This window comes from Staurois parvus, unplaced genomic scaffold, assembly GCF_062004578.1.
Source record: "Staurois parvus isolate SC_StPar_1 unplaced genomic scaffold, SC_StPar_1.0 ptg000356l, whole genome shotgun sequence".
NCBI lineage: Eukaryota > Metazoa > Chordata > Amphibia > Anura > Ranidae > Staurois > Staurois parvus.
In genome coordinates, this window is record NW_028318152.1 from 3,150,403 (window position 1) to 3,172,762 (window position 22,360).

Below are 22,360 nucleotides of genomic sequence, written 5' to 3' on the forward strand. Positions count from 1 at the left end.
TCTCAAGAGCCTCTGCGATTAGAAAAACTGAATCCACGTTGCTAATAGGAAGTGATGTATCAGTCCCAGTACTGGACATTAGGGGGAAAAAGACTAATAATAGTCTCATCTGTAAATGTCCCTGAATGGCATAGTGATAAAGCCAGCACCTGGCTATATCATCATCCTCAGTTATTGTCAGATCACTGTTCATCAGCAATGCTGCCCATTGGTTTTAGTAGCTGTACTTTTTTAAGTAAGTATATGTTTTTTTATAATAACATCTTTTATTTATTTTGTTACCATACTCTCTTTGAGAGTAGCATTACCAATTGCTAATTAATTATAAGTGTCAGTTGTCAAAAGGTTATTATTATATTTCCTTACCTGCTTTTGAAACAGAGACTTGGCTATTGGTACGGCTCATTAAAACTAGGTATCTTATTATGCATTTGCTTTATTTGACAGCACAGGCAAAATGTATGGCCAAACGAAAAACAAAATAGGTAAATCCACTGTTCAGCAGATCTTGTTCACAACAATATGTTGCAGTGGAAAAAAGTTCACCATATTACATGTTAGGTGCATTGATTTGCAGTTTCTTATTGAAGTCAATACAAACAGGTCAGTCATCAAAACCAGAATGAATGTTAATGCTTATGTTCCAGTATGAATAGGCCCTCAAATCAGCCATAGCTGCTACTCTTTGCCATGGCTGAATCTTTCAGTTCATGGCAATCGAACAATCAATACAAGCCCCAGAATGCATTTAACGCATTTTAAATTTTAATGGCTGACTTTTTTGTATACTGCAAAAGTAATTCTGATACAAAGCCAACTGTTCACTTCCACAAAGGTCCCCACCTCCAGGAGGCTTCATTCAGTCTTTGTAAACTGGGGACTTCATCAGATGTGTTATGGGGAACATAGGAGGGACCTCTACTTTACTTCATGAATTCTTAATGCATGGCTTGAACTGAGCTCTGAGCACCTCCAGATGTTTCTGGTACTACACCAGGACAGGTGTGCTTTCAGTTGCAGGTTGGGGACTTTATGCCTCTGATCTGCTGGACACAGAGGAGACAACACGGATCAGTTTAGACCTGTGATGTCTCCATAAACAGAACTTGCCAGTATACTGTTTGCATTTGGGGCATGTCAGCTTACTTGGCCCAGTACACACTCAATACACACATACAGTACATCCAATTAGGACACATGCATTTGTTAACACTTATTACCCTCCACTCGTTAGGTATGCCAGCACTTGCTAGAGGTGCAAGAATAATTTTAAGTTCCATCATTTTAGTCATAACTCCATCATTTCAATGTAACTCTAAATAGAAATGTAGCAAACGTTTCAAAATTTCACAAACATGAATGATTTTAAACTTTGGCGGAATTGTTATTAACTCAAACATCTTTACTGTATGATGGGAATGCAATTGGGTGATCATATTGTGTTTGTGTGCACTAAAACAATATTAATATGTACTGTATTTTATATTGAAAGTATTGTTTTGAGAAACATTTGTGCAAGGATAGTGATATGTTCCAAATCAAGAATACTTTTTGAGATAAATATAGAGAGGTGATAGGGAAAAAGCAATATGCAAAGGCCAGAATATGATCAATTTTGCCTACTATATTGAGAATGATTATAAAAAAGGAAAAATCACTATGGCAGTGTAGTCAGCTTTATTTATTGTTTGCTGGTATTTTTTCCAGTGAGTGATTTTAAATCAATTGAACAATGATTTCCACACTTTGTTAACCTGAGCATATAATATACAATGTGAATGTGCAGTATCTGCATCTATCTGTATTGGAATTACCAAAACTGTGCAATATGGGGATAAATCTAAACAATCAATACATGAAGCACTACCCCCTCAGGGGCTGCTGATTAATTTTCAGGTTCCCTGTTCTTGACCCCGCTCTGGAAGCCCAACTCCTGCTGACACCACCTTAAACCTCTGGCTAGAAGAATCCTCTGACTGCAACCATAAAATAGACTCACACACAGTTTAGAGTGATCTGATATTTTGGTTTTATTGAGATCAAATGTAAGCACCATAAAGCAACAGGAAAATATGTGTGTAAAATAACAGCTATCACTCTAGTAACTCCAATTAAGGGTCACAACACAGCACAATCTTATTCAGCTATAGATGTCCTGCAATTCAGAATTTAATCGATAGCCCCAATCCTGAGATGTTTCTTCCCCATTGAGCCAGAAAAACTACCCAACAGAGAGGCTAACTCACTGTGGGATCTCAGTCGTCTGGTGGCTGAGACTAATTCTGAGGAAATAGGAACTCTTCAATTAAATAGGCCGATGTACCTCTATCTGCAGTGTCTGATCTTTGGGGTCCTAGGTGGTGCACATAAGGATTCAAATAGTTCTTGAGACAAAGGTAGGAGTTCCTTTATAGAGGGTGAACACAAAGGAAGGGAGCTGCCCTTTTAAAGTGGTTGTGAAGGTTTTTTATCGTCACGCATGCTATGCAAGGAGGTAAAAAAACCTGTGTGCAGCATCTCCCCCAGCCCCCTCATTACTTACCTGAGCCTCAATCCAATCCAGTGATGTGAATAACAGCCTTTGCTGTCATGAGTCTCTGCCTCCTCATTGGCTGAGTCAGCAAGTGGGAGCCATTGGCTCCCGTTGCTGTCAATCACAGTTAGGCAGCCAATGAGGAGAGAGGGGGGGCGGAGCCAAGCCGAGGCTCCATGTGTGAATAGACACATGAAGCACCAGGTGCCCCATAGCAAGCTATTTGCTGTGGGGGCACCCGACAGAAATAAGGAGCCCGGAGAGCTTGCGGAGATCAGAGCAGAGGAGGATCCAGGCTGCTCTGTGCAAAACCACTTCACACAGTAGGTAAGCATAGACATGTTTGTTATTTTACGGGAAAAAAAATTAACCTTTAGAATGGCTTTAAGTGATATTGAATTTGAATTTTATCCCGTTGACACACACAGGGTGAGGTATAAAAATTTTGCAGAAATTAAAATGGGCAGAAGCACACTTCTGTAGGAATTAGTTCTTTCTTGGACCGCAGTGGCAAACTGCAGTAATAAAGGAGCTCTTTGGCGAATGGGTCATACTGTAATGGGAGCAATAATACAGCTTGACCTGCGGAGGGCAGATATTACAGTAGACCATTGTGATTCGATATGCTGGAAGTGTAATAACTAGTAGGCCGAACAACTTGGGCCTCAACACGTGCAACTTGAGAAATAATGGCAGTCAAACTGAGTAGAAAGTAGCTGGATTTGGTAGTGTCATGTGCAACTTAGATGGTTTGAGTATGGAACTCTTGTTACAAAGAAAACAAAGAGAGGGTGCACCAGCCTAGTGCATTACCTTAAATAACATTTATTGAAAAAAAATGATTGGTGATATACTCCAAAGGACAAATGTAAATAAGCTCATCATAAAGAACAGCACTGTCCAGTCCACATGGTATGGCTATCCACATAGGAACACTGGGCCTCCAACAGGCTAACGTGGTTTGAGGACTTGCCTCTTCCTCAGAGTGGCTCTGAGGAAGAGGCAAGTCCTCGAAATGCGTTAGCCTTTTGGAGGTCGATTGTCCCGATGTGGATAGCTGTACCATGCAGACCACAGTATAAAAATAAATTTCTTGCAGTGTTTCAGACCAATTCAAATGCGAGAAGAAAGTGGAAAGACAGCATTGGACCCAAAAGGTTAACTTGGTTGCTATCTTGAAGTATTTATGTTGAAAACAATCTGGCCCTTGGGCAGGAAGCTTCTACACTCCAGAAAATCTCCACAGTTTCCTTGGCTTGCAGTGAAATGTAACGAAAATTGAAGCGCCACACCGCAGCTAAAAGGTTCAGATACAGCTTTATTCCAAAAAAATCAGAGGGACAGTTCAAAAAGTATGCAACGCATTTCAGAGGCTCAAAAATGCCCCTTCATCAGAGCTAGAAAAAACATAAGAACATCTCCATATCAATACAATATCACCTCTTTAGGGCCATAGTTAAAAAAAATACCCAAAAGCCAAAAGTATTGATGTATAAAAATGAATGTCAGGTAACAGTGAATAAATATTCAATATACAAGAACCTTACAAAAATATGAGAATCTGAATAATAAAATCTATACTTTCACTTTATCAACTGGGTTCAAAACACTAATAATACAAAATAATATAAATAATATTATTATTAATAATAATAAAAATAATACACCCTGATTTAAATATTAAGAATAAATATGTGTAAAGTATATCTAAAAATTAAGAGATTTGTATACCTGCAGACTATTCAATGCATTTGGAGGTATTTGTTGTCTATGGCAAGTAATCTCTAAATGTACCAACAATTAATCAGTGTGGTCTAACAAACAGCAAAGCAATGGGGCTTATTTACTAAAACCACATGGTGCAAAATCTGGTGCAGCTCTGCATAGAAACCAGTCAAATTCCAGGTTTAATTGTCAAAGCTTAATTGAAAAACTGAATTTAGAAGCTGATTGCTGACCAAGCACAGCTGCACCAGATTCGGAGGGCACCAGTTTTAGAAAATTTGCCCCAATGTGTCTGTGTATAAATTAATAAAATATATGTATGTTAACAGAGGCCCCTGAGAGGGGTTCTGATGAGGAAGAACTGAACATGGCATTGACATCTATGCCACATGGTAAAAGTCCTGGCCCAGAAGGCTACACTATTAAATACTGTACTGTAAAATGTTTGAACAAATCCTATCCCCTTAATTTTTAAAAAGGACAAAGTCATCTTTAATGGGACCCACTTCTGAAAGGAAGTCCTGGCAGCCCATATTCTGGTTTCATTAAAAGAGGGCAAAAACCCAGTGACCTGCCAGAGCTACAGGCCAATGGTAACTTTAAATGTTGACACAAAACTTTTTACAGAAATCCCAGCTCATTGACCCCAACCCTTACTCCCCAGATGGATACAGCCAAGTGAGTTTTTTCCCTGGCAGGGAGGCTAGGGAATAGGAATACCTCTCTCAAAACTCTCTTACTGTCCCACTTTACAAAAATGACTACACACCCTTCTTAATACTGTCAAAGGACACAAAAAATGCATCCCACTTTGATTGGTCCTTCTTGGTAATACCACTGCACCACATCAGCCTAGGTCCTAAAATGCCTGAAAGGATAATGAAAGCCCATCAGCTAGAACCAAAATCAATAGCCAATTATCGATACATCCTTTTAGTAATGGCATTAAACAAAGATTCCTCTTGTCCCTATTCACTCTTTATAAATTCTTTACAGCTATTTCTCACAACAGTCCAACTTAATTGAAAGGTATAGGTATAAGGGTGTTCCAAAAAAGAACATAAACTGGCCACATTTGTAAACGATTTCTTGTTGTACATCAATTCCCCTGAAATATCCCTCCCCTCCCTACTACAGTAATTCACCTGTCTTAGCTGTCTCTCAAACTTTAAAATTAACAATTCAAAATCTAAGATCCTAAATCTTGGCCTGCCTTGCTCCAGGGTCTCACAATTTTTTTTGACTAGGCTGCATTATCATTGTAAAGATGAACCTTTCATCATAACTCCTATTTCTCCTACGTATGCTGCCAATTCCCCCTAGCCAGGGCCGGGACAAGGGGTGTGCAGGAGGAGTGCCCTGAGCACTGTGAAATTATGTGAGGTGGGGCCCTGGAAGGAGATTTGGGGGGGATTTGTGTAGAAGGGGGACTTTGGGGGTGGCAGGGGGTAAGAATTGTTCTAGGAGGTTTTTTTCTGTTTCTTCTCTTTCTTACTATAATATACTTTTCTGAATTGTACTTTTCAAAAGTGCCTTGTTTTTGCTGTAAATATTATTTGAAAATGTGCTGTTGTTTTACTGTCTACTTTTATTCAATAAAAATCGTCTGTAAACAGAATTGTTCTAGGAGGGGAAATTTGGGGGGCTAGGGTTGGTGATTTGGGGTGAAATGTGTTGGGGGGAATAAGATTTGTGCTACGAGGGGGGATTTGTGAGGTTCGTCAGAAAAGGGGATTTGGTAGATTTGTGCTAGGAGGGAAGATTTTTTTTGTGTGGGAGGGGGGTGCTAGTAGGGAAGATTGAGATTGTATTTTTTCTTGGGGGGGGGATTTGTGCTAGGAGGTGGGATTGGGAAGGGGAATTTGTGCTGGGAGTGGGGATTTGTGCTATGAGTAGTCATTTTTATCTGTTTAGGGGGAGGGGGGCTGCTGCGGGAATTCGGGGAGACAGAAGATTTGAGCTGGGAGGGGGGATGGGTGGGCAAAGATTTGTGCTGGCATGGGGGATTTCAGCAAGGGTGGATTTGTCTTAGGAGGATCGGAAATTTGTGCTTATGGGGATAAGCATGCAGATTAGTGCTTAATGTTTTTTGCAAGGGTGGATTTTTGCTGACACATAATGCTCATTCATTTTGTGGTTGGGGAGCAGTTTAGCATGTTCACCCTGGGCTCAAGATGACCTTGTCCCAACACTGCCTCTACCCAAGAACTTAAGGTCCTATAAAGCTAAATAGCAAGTACATCTGGTTTGACCTTAAAGCCTGATTATTGCATCAATTGCTGACTGAATGTATTAGGCCTACAAGATTTCTATCAGTTAGCACTATTGGTTATAACTAAGGATGGGTGAATCAGCCTGGATTCGATTCACCAAGGAATTGGGGAATTCTTTTTAAAATGTGTCTAACCTGAACTTATAGGCAAATCCTACTGAAATCTATGATAGGCAAACCCTGTAAGTAAATTCTGGCCATTTTTATAGCTAAGAATATGTATTTTCATGCAGCTTCAAGGGCAACATTAACAATACACAAAATCCTTTAAATAAAATGCTTGAAGGAAATCCTAAATCTCAACATGCTATTATGAGACAGCGCACTTTTCACATACAGTCTCAACATACTTGCTACTGCAAACTCTTCTGATGCTGAACAATTTATATCAAACTTGTTGTGAATTAAGAGACCATGGATGATACAGCAGTTTACAATTGGCCAGCACAGGACCTTTTAATGAGGCAATATTAGCCACAATGTAATAAAGAAAAAGGAAAAAAAAGGGAAAAGTCTGATGTATTGCTACAAGAATTAACAATAAAGAGACCTCAGATGACACAACAGTATAAAATTGGCCGCAGCAGGATAATTTTAAATAGCAAAGCTGGGCCCAAGTTTACTAAAAACAAAGAGTACATGCTAGGGTTTTACTACAAAATGCAAGATAATGGAGAGAGAGGGGATAAGAGAGCAAAAAGATAAGTACAATTGACCAACAAGGGAAACTTTGCAAGAAAGAAAGGAAGGAGGAATATAACCTTAAAAAGGCCATATTGACATACAATAAAACCAAAACCACCCTTGATGCCCTTCATGGCCAACCTTTGAGTTAAACCAAAGTTCATCTTTTCTCAGCCTAAAAGAGTATAGAAGTAATGGGAAACATCATTATTGGGTTTTTGTAGGTGGTAAATTCATAATTATTTAAAAAGCTTTCCAAAGCCCTTGCAATCTATGGAGGCTATATACACCTTTAAAAAAAATTGTACCCACAATAGGCCTGACTCACACTTGTATAAATTTTGACTCACACTGGACCATACAGGTCTCACACCCTGGCTGGCCAATTGGGAGAAAGCTTGACCAGTGTGGCTCTGCATACCAGACCAAACATACAAAAGACTAGTGCTCTCACCTTCGACATACTCATCTATGGCAGAAGGTAAAAAATATACATTTTTAACCAGTTGGGACTATCCCTGCTGTGCTTGAAATCAGTAAGTTTACACACCGTGCTGAAGATGTGATCAGGAATTGGGAACTTTGGGGTTGATTTGCTAAAGACAAAAAGGCTGTTCATTTTGCAGTGGAAGTTGCACTTTTCCTAAGAGCTTAGTGAACAAGGTAAGCCTCCTCTGACTTCCATCGTCCAATGATATGGAAGCAAAAATGCTGTTTATTTTTACCTGCAAGTAATTGGGTATTTTTTGCAAAGTGAAACATCGCATTTACTAAGCTCGGAGGCCAATCTCTTTGTAAAGTGCAACTTGCCTTGCAAAGTGAACAGCCTTTTTGCTTTCAGTAAATCAACCACTTTGTGTCATATATGGTGATATTGCATTCTGATTCAGGAATACTGGAGAAATGTAATGAACATAGCAACAAAATCTTTTCCACCTCCCTTCTTTTCGACCCATGGGTTGTCTTGCTTCATAAAACCAAAACCTCAATTTCAAAATACGAAAAAATGATGCCACCTAATCTGCTGAATGATGAATGAGTTTATTCCCAAAACACTGACAATTACCAAAGCCACCACCTGTGAGTAAATGGCTGCTACAGTTACCAAAATCTGATTAATGGAGGCATTAAAAAACTGGCCAACATGATTTACAAACCCTCTATTCTATCTTGCCAGAATGGGCAACTTTTATAAGAGCAGATTTACAGAGATCTTTTGGTTAATGTTTCTTCGAAGTGAACAACTTTGACTATATGAAGAGATGTCTGGATGCATAGCCATGTAGTTCTCTTACAGCACAAATAATCACAAGGACAGTAAAACATATATTTACCTTCCCCCTTTCTTGGTGTCAGTGTTTTTGCCTATACTGTGTTTGAGAATTATAACTCCTTACTTATATTTTGGCACATTTACCTGTGTCTATCTGGGCTAGTAAATACAGAAGTACTTATTAGGTGTACAAAAGGAAGGAATAAACTGCAGTAATGCTATACTCTTTATTGTATTATGTAAGTTCTCTAAGTGGTGTTTTGTACAGCATGTACATGACGAAACTTGAAACTTTATTAAAAACTTTAAAAAAAAAAGAACTAATTGCCATATGTTCTTTGGATAACTACTGTTTTGTGAAAACATTTCTCATACTTATTTTACAACTAATATTCAGTTCACACAGAATATAACAAAAGTATTTTCCTGCAATGTCTCAGATTAAGTGAAGTCCAACCTAAACTTTTCAGGTACTGATTTTTTTAAAAATAAATACATTTCTAATACTTTATCTTGTTATATATGTTTGGTGTGTAAGTATTTCCTGTACTAAAATATTTTTTTTGCTGTATGACCAGTAGTTAGGCTGTATGGAATAAAATATTTTTCCTCTAGTGTCTTAGACAAATTAAGGTTCAAAGCACATACCTTTAGGCAGCACTCAATATATTATTTTTTCTTTAGCCCCTAGGCCAAATTTAAAAACAAGAAATCTCCACTATTGATAAAACAACGGTCAGCATTGGTTTCATGACCTACTTGTGAAAGAGGAAAGACTGACTGAGATTCAAACAGAAAGGTATTTTACTTTTTTTTACTTTTTAAATTATAATTCTCAGTAATTTATTTGTGGGGTACAGATGGACAATTAAAATGTAAAAATCATGTCCTCTACCTTTATAAAGAATAATAGTGGACATGTCAACGTGAAAAAATATTTCAGTAACACCTTAGATTAAAATATAAAGTTAGGGCACAAGGAAGGTACTGCGGTTCCCAAACTTTTCACAACAGCATACCAGCAAGCCAATTACTCCCATTAAAGTAGCTACCATTGTCAGTTTGATTGCTTGCCCAATTTCAAGATTACCAGCAATGGATGGAGGGTGAATCTAAGACCATGACTTCAACCAGGGAACCACTCAATCCTATAAAGTGAGAGTAAAAAATCCCAAATATTGGTTGGTTCCCAGAACAGTCATAAAGGGGAAATCTTCCAATGGGGACACTAGTTCTAATGACCTTGGGGGCCCAGTGGATTCCCTAAATGTGTAGGGATTTCCTCTTGTTTCCTGTTTTGGCTATGGGACAGGACGTGAAGGTAAATCTCCTCATGGGGACACAAATGGCCAAAAAAATACTCACAAGGGTTTTAAGCTTCCCTTACTCTACCCAAAATCAAAAAACTAGTTTTGCCTATAGTTCTACTTCAAGATCTTGGGGGTGTCCAAGCGCACACTTTAGACACCAACAGTTGATTTTTTTTTTTATATTTTTTTAGTTTCATATTTTTTGGTTTCATGCCCATTTATATTAATCTGTTTATTTACAAGGTGACTTTTGTCATAGGAGTGGGGTTTAGTAGGTATGTTTGTGTGTATTTATTATTATTACAGGTACTTATATGGTGCTGTCATTTATGCAGTGCTTTACATATATATTGTACAGTCACATTAGTCCCTAACCCTCAAGGGGCGTACAATCTAAAGTCCCTAACTTACATTCATACATACACATACTACAGCCAATTTAGACAGGATCCAATTAACCTACCAGCATGTCTTTGAAGGGTGGGAGGAAACCGGAGTAACTGGAGGAAACCCAAGCAGGCACATGGAGAACATGCAAACTTCAGGCAGGTGGTGCCATGGGTGGGATTCGAACCAACGACACTAGTACTACCAGGCGGGAAGTACTAACCATTGAGACATATGTGTATATGTTTCTGCATTTATTTGTAAGTATGCTTATTACAGCTACATATGAAGTAATGCGTGCAGTATTTAAAATAAGTGAAAATGCTTGAAATTAATAAAACATACTTGATCTGCATGTTCTTTGACAACTACATTAATGTTCATGGGTATATGTCTGTTCATTTATTATTGGTAGAATATCTGTGACTACAGTATAGTTCAGTATCCTTTTCAAAGTATATTTGCCTAATATGTACCCTTGATGTTGCCTTCTTGCCTGCTGAGAGTGCTGTACCGTTTTCTGGAGGTGCAGCTGCTGTGTTGTGAGAAATGAACACTGGATTAGCACAGAATGTTGTAGTGTTGAGTAGAATTGTGCTGGCTTGGTTACAATGTGTCACTGCTGGGATTTGATTCCATAAACAGAGTATGATATTGAACATACTTGACCCTATTTGCTGCTAAGGTCTATATGAGCCTTGCCAATGCCCAGGAATGTAGGGGCATGGATCCGCCCTGTGAGGGAAAAGAATAAAACAAGCGCAGGATGCAATGTTAACATAAGTCTAAATTACTAGAGCCTGACAAATGTACTAAGTCTTTGTATTAACAGTAAGCTATGTACACCAAAATATTTTGCTTAGGTATTCGGACCAAAAAAAAGTGGATTGATTAATCACTTAGGTTTCAGTGGTTTACTTTAACTAAGACCTGTAAATGCTTTTGTAGATTTCCTTTTAGCCAGGGATCTTCAAAAGGACACCCCCAGAATTAAAGATGTGCAGTAAGCTTCCTTGAATGCCTACTAATGCTGCCTGATTAGTGGTTTAGATCATAAACACAAAGAGATCAGTATTGTGAATTACAGATTTCTAGGAAAGAGCTGAAGGTGAAAATGGTTCCTTGGAGATGTTCAGCAAGAATGTAAGCTTTAAACTAAGATGCATCAAAACCGTTTTCATATCAATACAAACAGATGATAATCCTAGCACTTTGCAATTGGAGCAGTTTGCCCAGGTGCAGGGCATTACCAGGCCCCTCAGGAACAGCAGTAGGGCAACAAATATATATAAATAATAATGACGTATAAATTCAGAAAATACCTAAAATAAATGTCCAAATGATTATATATAATATATAATTGTCCAAATTAAAAGATAATTAAATAAAAATATACATGCACACTTATCACAAATGGCAGCCCATACATTGGCCCTGCTTTTAATTCCTGGCAGGGATTTTTTTATTATCTACATATTTTTGGGTTTCCTCTCACAACTAAGTAACATGTTGGTAGGTGAACTCAATTTATCCAGACTCGTCCCAGAATGTTTGCATGTATGAACGTGGTGAGTATAATAGATTGTATTATAAGACAGCGGGTTGGGAGAAAGTAGGAAGACAAGTGGGTTGTGCTTGAAGGCAGGTGGTAGAGACAGTTCCCTTGAACTGTCAGGGAGCTTATCATAGGATGTCAGAAGGTGGCCAATGGATGGTATTAAATCCCATTATTCTGCTTAACATTGATCTGGAAAAGTAGACACTGTCTTGGTGTGTGCTTGAATTGATGCAGGCTGTTTTGCTTGGTGTCTTTTAAGGTTCTTGTGGTAAACCCAAGGAAGCAATTAAAACTCTGTAGTATAATAATGTGCTTTACTAAACAAAAAGGCTTACAACTGCAGAATAAACTAATCATAACATGCAAAGTATACAATATATGATAGGCATACACTAAACAGGTACCTAACAAACTTTCTTTATGATGGAGTCATCTTCTAGGATCCAGGATATTTCAGACTTCTTCCTGCTTCTCCCAAAGTCCTCCAACACACTGTTTCTTCTTCCAAGTCTCCAGAACCACTCTCTTTTGTCTCCCAGCACATGGTTTTTCAAAGTCCTTTTTCTCTCCCCTTATCTCTTGCTACATCATATTCTGTAGCCTTCTCTTCCTGTGCTTAGGTCATAAACTAGTCCAACAAGTTCATTTGCTAAACAATTGGAGAGGCCTTGCTTCTAAAACAACACATGGTCGTAACTCTATATTTATGCTATTAAAAAATCACCATCAGCCATAGCAACACACAGGCCCAAGGGATCATGTATTGTGGCATTCTGTCATGGGGAATTTGCATCTGTCCTTCCATTTTTGCCAGCTTATCAATTATAGAATACCAGTCTTTAGAGAAGGCTGATAGGTAGATATCCGATAGGTTGAAATGATCAGTTTGGCTGCATTTAACATGCAAACTAGTAAGGTTTTTCTGTATTAGTGTGTATGGCAGGGGAGGTTGGTTGTGGTGTAGTAAGGTGTAGGTTGGGTTAAGGGTTGGTGATTAACAAGTTATCACAGAAATTTGGTCAATTATTGTTAATTTTTTTCTGAAAATCGAACATGCTATACAGCACATCAGAATTGAAGGAAGTATATTACAAACTCCATATCAATCACATTACAGTAAAGTAAAGGAAATAGAAGTATAGGGCCCTGTCCATGTGAGCTTACAATCTAGCGTAGAGATTAATAAATGGAATGATTTTCAAGGTTCCCTTTTCCTAATGCACTGAGTCAAATGTTTATAGACTGTATATATACACCATTTATTTTATACAATTTTTTAAAGGATTATATGTAAGCAAAGTGTCTTATCTTTTTTGTGTTTATATGACATGATGTATTGAGGCAGGTTCTTCTGCAGCGTAATGTCTTTGTGCTAGACCATTCATACAAATCTTCTTGCGTAAGGACAGATCATAACTAATGTATCCCATTAATACTACAAGTATTCCATAAACTGAGTGTTACCTGTCTGCTGGGTATATGACTGCACTGTGGTTAAAAGGTCACATATTACCCCCCTGCGGGCCATCTGTGGCACACGTGTCTGGGAGCTGTCCTGTCACAGTAGTGACTGTCATGTGGAACTTCCTGTCATTATCTCTGAGGCTTCAAGCTTTTTCCTAGACTGACACAGAACTGAGGCTTGTGTTGTCTTCTCTTCCGAAAACAGATGATTGCAGAAAAACTGCTAAGTGTTATTCTAGTGGTGGCATAAAAAAATAACAGTCAGAGGGTATGATATCCCCTTTAGTTCAGGGCTGGAAGAGGCATCTCTTAATTTGGAGTTAAAATAAAGCGTTCCTTGTCTTTTATTAGCATGCTCCTCCATTGTTAATGCTGCTTAATGCTATTCTTTGCTTCATTTGTGATGGCCTCAGTCCGCCTCTTGTGTCTAGATACATGTCCCACTTTTCGAATGGTGAATGACCGAAGAGTTTCACTTAATTACTTTGAAGCACAGTGAAAATTCTCATCTGGCTATGCCGGGAGGCATATCTGGATAACTACACTAGCTAGAGAGAAGTACACATTTTTGGTTGGTAAATCACATATATGCATGTTGGCTGTTTATTTACTGCAGCTTTAAAAAACAGCTTTAGGCAGCAGGTAAAATCAATCAGAGTATTGCTAATGCTATCATATAGGGCCCAATAACACTTCTACATTTCTGTGGACTGAATTAACACATGCGCATAAACTCGCATTGCGTTACATGTTAGTGTGCATTGCCTTCTGGCAGCCTATTCATTTTTGATTGAGCTGCCAATGACAAGGAGTTGACCAAAAATTCAGATTCAGAATACTTATTAATTCCAATTAATAATAGTTCATTAATCATTATGATACGATTACATTCAACGAAGACAACACAAAATCACAACAACGAGCAGAAAAGACACAATTACAACAATAAAATTACCAATAACAGCAATTAATAACAAATACAATTAAAAAAATAAAAAAATAAAAATAACAGAAAATCAAACTAACAAAATGCTAATATTACACCACTTTCTTTAACATTACCCAAAAATCATAGTCAACCTAATACCAACATATATAAATACTACATAAAAATCTGGATCATAAACAAGATGAAATCCTCATTTCCAGCTCTCACAAAGAAGAATTATATAATTTGATGGCCACAGGCAAAATAATTTCTTGTGTTGCTCTGTGGTGGATCATGATTGTATGATCTATCACTGATGGTACTCCAAAGACTGACCAGCATATTGTGGAGTGGGAGGAGTTGTCCGATATTGAATTTACCTTGGACAACATTTTCCTTTCTAACACTGTTGTTAAAGACTCCAACTCCAACAGCATCACTGGCATTTTGAATCAGTTTATTGAGTCTGTGGGTTTCGGCCAACCTAAGCCTGCTTCCCCAGCATACCACCGCCTACAGGAGAGCACCGGCCACCACAGACTGATAAAACATCTTCAGCATCATCTGGCAGATGTTAAAAGACCTCTGCCTCCTCAAAAAAAAGAGGGGGCTCTGGCCCTTCCTATAGAGCACTTCAGTGCTCCAGTTCAAGTTGTTTTATATTTGCACCTCCAGATACTTGTAATTCTCTACTACATCTACATCCACATCCACTCCTCAGCTGGAGACAGGGGTCATCGGTGCCTTCCTCCTTCTCAAATTCACAAAAAGCAGAAAGTCCAAGCGCTAAAAGCCCAGATATTTGAAGCCACTTGTCCTCGGCTGCTACTGCCACACTGAATTAAGTGATAACTGATTTCAAAAAGACCAGCACTGAGGAAACTTAGGCTCATAGTCAATAATGACCCTGGAAAGTACTTCAAAATGGGTGTAAATTTATTCCATAAATAAATCATTAAAAGCAAAGAAATCCTCCAAAGATATCAGTGGACCCAGTATCTGGCTTTGATGGAATATCCAGTCACCTGAACCCCCATGCCGGGATGAATGGTGAAACAGGGTGATCACAATCATGAAGCTGTCTCAACCGGGGACCTCAGCGCTCTGGAACTGACGTCACCGAAATCGGCCGACGTGCCATGCTGGACCGTAAGCTATGCTGGTTGCCACAACAACACATGCGCTTTATCAAGTCATATTCCAGATAATGGGTCCACCACTGTCTTTGGAGGATTTCTTTGCTTTTAATGATTTATTTATGGTATAAATTTATACCCCTTTTGAAGTACTTTGCAGGGTCATTATTGACTATAAGCCTAGGTTTCCTCAGCGCTGGTCTTTTTGGAATCAGTTATATTTCTGACATTGCACACCACAGCATGCAGTAGAGAATTACAGTGTGTTCTGGTGTGTTGTGGTACTTTTCAATGCATATGGTTATAACTACATTGCACGCGTAGGTGATGGATGTGTTAGTGTGCACATTAGTGTAAGGGTGTTTGTTCCCTAAACCTTGCAAGCATGCTAAATTCAGTTACTTTATTATTGTTTTTAGCAGCTCTCAACTCCTGTTGGCTGCTATGAGAGCAGTGTCTGGATCTCAGCAGCTGTCAGTCAGGGGCAGTAGATATACAGACTGTAATAGTACACTTGTAAAACAAAAAGTGTCTTTGATGCCTATATCTACCAATAAGGTGATAGCTTTCATGTTGCCACAAAGGAAACACATGACAGCAGTAGACTGACATAGGGTTATGGACTGAACCTTTTTATTTTCTTTTTGTTTAAGTCTTTCTCTTTTTGTTTTTCAAATAATTTGAAATATTCTTTTTTCCCAGTAATTACCTTTTAGGACCATATGCCATTTTGTATTTCACGTAAGGAGAAGTTGGGTTACTGCCAAAGATGTTAAACTAGCATTATTTGACTGTCCTAAACTTTGAGAATGGCATCTGTAATCTGACTTTTCGTAATGCCCAGAAACTCCACTCTTCTTTTCTCCTGTTTATTTGTTTTAGTGCAATGGACTCATACTATTGTACGATATAGAAGTACATTCAGCACTTGTGTGGCTTTGGCCCCAGATCTGTTCTCACTGTTAGCACACTACCCAGTAGGGGGCCTTTGGACCGGTACTGAAAACAGGGACAGTGGCCATCTGTGGCCATACACACTGTAGTTTTTGTTCATTTCAGGACAGGCATGCTTCACCAAGCGCCTTTGTGTACTGAATCATTCAACTCAGTGCCCTTTTTTAACCTCAAACAAAAGAGAAAACTAAGCATGCATTGGGAATTCAGGCTGGGCATCTCCTTTCAATGCTAATGTTTATGGAGCCTTAAAGAGAACCAGTCAGTAATGAGTATTTGTAATAACCTGAATCCCTACTCTTGAATATTTATAATCAGAAAGACTAATTATTGTACTTGTTTTCTTGTATTCTCTCCCTGTCAGAACATAAGTGTCAGGTTGTATGGTTTCCCTCTTTCTTGGCTAAGCTAAATACTGATACTCCACAAACTGTAACAAAGGTACTGTAATTATTACTTGAAAGAAATTTGAATATTTTAATTGGAAGTTTTACCTCCCTCTCACAACTCTGATAGGCTGATTTACTAAGGGATTTGAGAATGTTCACACAATAAATTGTCTTAAAGGCTAAGTTCACCTTTAGTAACATGTAACATGTTACTATACAGCACCTGCCCACACCCCCAATTCCCTCCCCCTATGACAGTGACCAGGGGTTCTTCTCCCTGCACCCATCATCACAATTTAAAAACAGCTCTGCCCACACAGCCCCATCATTCATTCACAGGATTCTGTAAATGAATGAACTGCAAGTCCTGTTTTTCACCACAGCAGATAGCTTGTAGTTCTCATTGAACTGGAAGGGCACTGGTAAGTGCTCTCGTAGCTCATTAACTTTTCCTACAGCCTTTAAACTGAATGCTCATACAGAGGTACAGGCAAAAAGTTATAGATCAGGGGTTCTACCTTTTGACTTTCCTGGGCCATATTGGAAGGAGAGAAATTGTTTTGGGCCACATATAAAATACACGAACAATAAGCATAGCTTATGAGGAGAAAAAGTCAGGCAGATCACAAGTTAAACAATCCCTGATATAGATAATGTACCTATCTAAGTACTAAAATAAATAAGTAAATATGTCAGGTATAAAACATAACAAAACATCAAATAAATACAGACAACATTGTACATGATATCAGATTAGGAATGTGTAAAAGAGGCTGGTTACTTATACACTTTCAAATTGCACCACGTCAGGTAGTAGTTAAAGGATGATCATAGAGAATTTAGGTGAAGATGCTTTCCAAGTGACACACAAAGTGATCATCCTTCAACTACTACCTGATGTGGTGCAATTTGTAAGTGTATGAGTAATCAACCTCTTTCTCACATTCCTAATCTGAGATTGTGTTCAATGTTGTCTGTATTTATTTGATGCTTTGTTATGTTTTAGACCTGACATATTTATCCCTGAAGAAGGAAACATGAGTTCCGAAACACGTTGGATTTGTCTGGATACTATCATTGTTCAAGTTTTGTTAGGCTGTTAGCCCACTTGTCAGTTGATGTAACACAGACTATAAGGTTATATGTATACTGCACATGTCATTTATTTTTTACTCATGAATTGTTGTATTGTAGTCCAACCTCATTGAATCCTGTGATTGTTTTTATCAAAATAAACTTTTTGTAATAAACATTTACTGTTTTATATTTTTGTACACACTTTCTTTGCCTTACAAAGTCCCAGAGGGATACCTCCATATTTGCTTTCTGTTGAAGAAATCTTTTGCAGGGAAAAATGTAGGCTACCATTGGTGACCATAAATTTCAATTTGCCTGGTTGCCATGTTGATTTACGTTATTTGAACTAAAAGGGTGATACAACCAGCCATAGGGATCAGCCCAGATATATTTAAATTTGTCATAATGAAAGGGTCTATCAAGATTTGACATTCAGCACATTTCAGTGCTTGTACACATGTACCCTTCATCAGGGATTAGTTATATTGGCAGGAATCTGGACAAGTAGTAAATCCTGAGGTTTAATTCGAAGTAAATTATATTTAGAGGCTGGTTAAGTCAATTTGTCTGTCAGTGAATTCCTCAGTATCCTATCATGCCACCATAAGCCTAAAACCCATAAGGGGTTATGGCAAGAATCACTTGACTTAATGAACAAATTAGCCAGTAGCTAGATTATCAATTACAACCTCTTGATGTTTTTTGCTGAGTTACTTGTGAGCTACTAAATAGTTATTAAATATACTGGAAGATTTTGTATGGGGTGAAGAGTTTACATGGATTACTTTGGACAACCTTTTATGGTTGTTGCTACCTTCAGAGGTGTAGGGCAGCAATGGAAGTAACATTTTTCCCTACCTGGTCAACCTTTTCATGGGCTGGTGGTAACATTCCCGCATTTTTGGAGGTAGCAACCCATTTAGTTTTTTTTTCATATCTGGAGAGACCTCAGAAATGTAATATGTACAGTCTGGAGGAAAGAAGGGAATAGGGAGACATGACTAAAACCTTTAAATACATCAGGGGGGTGAGTATGATTCAGGAGGGCAGTATTTTCAATATGAAGTCAAATTCAAGAACATGGGGACATGACCTCAAGCTAGCCAGAGGAAAGTTCAAAACAAATCATATAGAGCATTATTTTACTGAAAGGGTAGTAGATGCTTGTAATAGACATTTAGCAGAAGTAGTGAGTCAGTCAACAGTAAGTGGATTCAAACTTGCTTGGGCCGGGTGCTGGCTATATCATTATGCCATTCAGGGACATATACAAAAGAGACTAGGATTAATCCTTTTCCCCCTAGTGCCCAGTACTGGGACTGCTACATCACTTCCTGGTAGCAGAGTGGATCCAATTCTTTTGACAGCAGAGGATCTTGGGACTTGTAGTCCTATAGCCAATACATGCTGTATTTCTGAGTGCTGATCAGGGGCAGACTGACAACTCATGGGGCCCCCGGGAAATAGGGGATCATGGGGCCCCTGTGTCCTTGCCCACACTCAAAAAAGCCTATAAAAAAGTTACCAGGGGCATTTCATGGGGCCCCCTACTGACCCCGGGCCCTCAGGCAGTGCCCGAGTGCTCGAATGGTCAGTCTGCCCCTGGTGCTGATTGAACTACAACTACCAAAGAATTGGCGAATGAGAAGGATGCTGGGAGAGCAGATATATTCTACAGCAAGGGACTGTCTCTCTCTCTCTCTTGGTGTGGGATTCAGAGCTGAACAAAGGGGAACTGCCGTTCTCCTCCAGAGACAGATTGCTGGCCTACTGCTGTGGGACTCTGCACATCCGTTCAGCACAGTAGTGACATCGATCATCACACTGGGATCGCAGCAGCTTCTCTGCATCAAGTCTGTCACTGTTTGGTCTTCACAATGACATCTTTGCTCAGCGCTCTGACAGACCACCAGGAGGTAACTCTGCACATCCTTGCAAACAGCCAAGAGCCTGGGCAAGAACTCTGTTCCTAGGAGGCCGTGCTATCCATAGGACTGGTGAGTGGCCAGATTCCCACCCTCTATCTGTCGTCACTTTAGAGACACTGCATGCAGGCACCTTTACACATCAGTTACCCGGAGACCTTTGCCTTGAGCAGTACCATGGCTTATCTGTTTAACTTCAGTGAATTACCAGTATTCACTAATGCTTATGGCCCCCACCATTGCTAGCAGAAAACAGCAGATACCACCATATCAGGAACTTTAAACATCGCATGACTTGACGCAATCTCTAGTTAAAGGGATCTTTTCTCTTTTAAAACCATTGTGATTCAACTTAGGGTACTTATATCTATTTGTGTATAGTATACATTTACATAATTCTCTGCATGCCCCATTGCAGCGCTAGTGGCACAGAGGGAGCTGATAAGTCAACAAGCCTTTTCTTCTCCTTCTTGCTGCTGGTGTTGCAATTTTAATAGCTGAGCTTGCTACTCGTGACTATATAACCTGTTAAACATTGCTAATTCATTATTCCTATTTTACCAGTGTTCTGCTTTTGAATGTATTAACTGGGGTCGTATAACCTAAACCCATTATTGCTGTAGCCTACTTTTGAACAAGTCTATAATAGAGGTGTTACTAAAGAACTGTGTTTCTTGCATTTTTATTCTATATTATTGTAATATGTCTGAACCCAGAGTGTCAGAGGTGTTGGGAGGCTTGCAAGGTCAGGGCAACCACTGGGGATAAGCATTATCAAGCGGATCCTGTGGGGGTAGCACTACATATATTTGAATTTTTTTTAAAATGGGCAAACTCGATAGACCACTTAGTCTTTTTTCTTCTGTCACTCTTCTATGTTTCTGTTTACTGAGCAGATGGAGAAAATGAGTGTTTCCTTTCTGAATGTCAATTTGATAGGTACGGAGGAGAAAGTCATGATGGCATTGTATAGAAAACCTCTGTCTAGGAATAGTATTATTGCAAGCAGTTTCAGGACATCCCTGCCACATCATGGAAGGGATTCCTGTAGGACAACTTTTAAGACTAAGACAGGTCTGCACTGATAAAGAATACTTTGAAAAAGAGGCAAGGTACATCTGTTGCTGGACAGATGGAGAGAAGTTGATTTTTTGCTGTAATTGCCTTTTCCACAGAATATGATATTGAGTTCAGTAAAATTGGGGAATGATAAGGTAGTATCTACTTTAACAGTATAATGGCCAGGTATATTTAAGGGTTCTAGAACAGACAGTAAAAATAATGTTCACACAAGTTCCAACTTTGGGGAGGCATCCCTCACCCAGTCTTTTTGACACACATAAAACTAATACATGTATCTTGCTACAGTTCAAGGGGAACTGTTAATGTTGTTCATATAGATGTCCTTGTGAACATATCTTGAAAAGTGAAGTAGTGAAATCCATGATTAGCGACAGGATGTTTGCAGTTAACTCTTTTATCAACAATGTTGAGTATCTCATAGTCTTATAACGCAATTTGTTTCATTCAGTATATTGGTAGAACCACAAGGAGACTAAGATCGATTGCATATTCATTTGTATGAGATATACAAACAACCAAACCAAATTAATGGGACTTTAAATATACCACTGATGACCACAGTGTGAAAAGAAATTCATCATATATAAAAACTGTAGATTTAATTCATAATAAGTTAAAAACTCTGATGTAACACGATAGGCAATGTATAAAAGTCCTATTACATAAAGATTAGTCACAATCTTGATGTATGTCCTTGAAAGAAGTGGTTCGCCGCTTCCTCAAGATCAACAAGGATTTTTTTATATAAAAACATACATAAGTGATCATTAAAAAACTTCTACAAAAGAAAGAAAACAACAATAAATGATTATATAAACAAAAAATACACAAAATACTGGGGTATTCATATATTTAACCCATATGTGTACCATATACACACTATATAACAAATCTTACCCTCAGATTTTTCTGGGACAAAAAGCAACAAGGTAACTAGGTCACTGTTCAGTAGAATTTGACTGTTATTTGTATGATATAGAAAAGAATAACCTCACAAATGTAGCCAGGCACTTTAATTATTATCACAATGTTGATGAACCTATTTTAAAGGTTTTATAGATACAGGTATGGTCGGATCTATGGGGGTGCTGGGGTGGGCTGCGCCTCCCCAGAATTAATTTGTGCCCGCTGCCCAAAGCCATCAGCTCCCCCTCCTGCCTGATTCTGGGTCCTATAGGGTCTGCAAGGGGGCAGGGGTGGGGACAACTGTTCATAACGTTGCCACTATCCCTCTTTGCTACAATATTGTTCTGTATTATAATACACGCCCGTCTGCAAGCTGGCTGATTCCAAGTGATATCAGGAGGAGGGGGCTTGAGAGGCCTTCAGCTACCCATTGGCTGAGAAGGCAGCAGGAGGCCTCCTCAGCCAATGGATACACAGGCTTCATGTGCTGGTTCGAAATGGAACGACTGTGCAAAAAAGCTCCTGCAGTGTTCAAGGTGAGGGAGGACTGGGAGAAGGAGTAATCAATGGGGAGCTGCTGGAGGTGCCTGTGCCAACACCCCCCTCCTTAATAACAGTAATTATAATGCCAGGGTGAAAGTAACTTTCCACCTGGGCAGTATAGGTGTCAGCTTACTGTCACCATGTTAAAAGGACAGCAATATAGGTGGCATTACAATAACTGTTATTAGGCTAGGTTTACATTAGCCAATGCTC

At 38.9% G+C, this 22,360-nt stretch overlaps 1 protein-coding gene across 4 annotated transcripts in view; it reads left to right on the forward strand.

Annotated features, from left to right (window-relative positions):
• CHRM1 (cholinergic receptor muscarinic 1) overlaps positions 1 to 22,360 on the forward strand; it is a 372,474-nt gene that overhangs the window by 43,373 nt on the left and 306,741 nt on the right. For 2 of the 4 annotated variants that reach the window (XM_089684791.1, XM_089684792.1), the window contains exon 2: positions 9,172 to 9,286. The exons of the other annotated variants lie outside the window; for them this stretch is intronic. The gene's annotated coding sequence lies outside the window, so the exon portion shown is untranslated. The remainder of the gene's footprint in view (positions 1 to 9,171; positions 9,287 to 22,360) is intronic. 4 annotated transcript variants of the gene reach the window in all.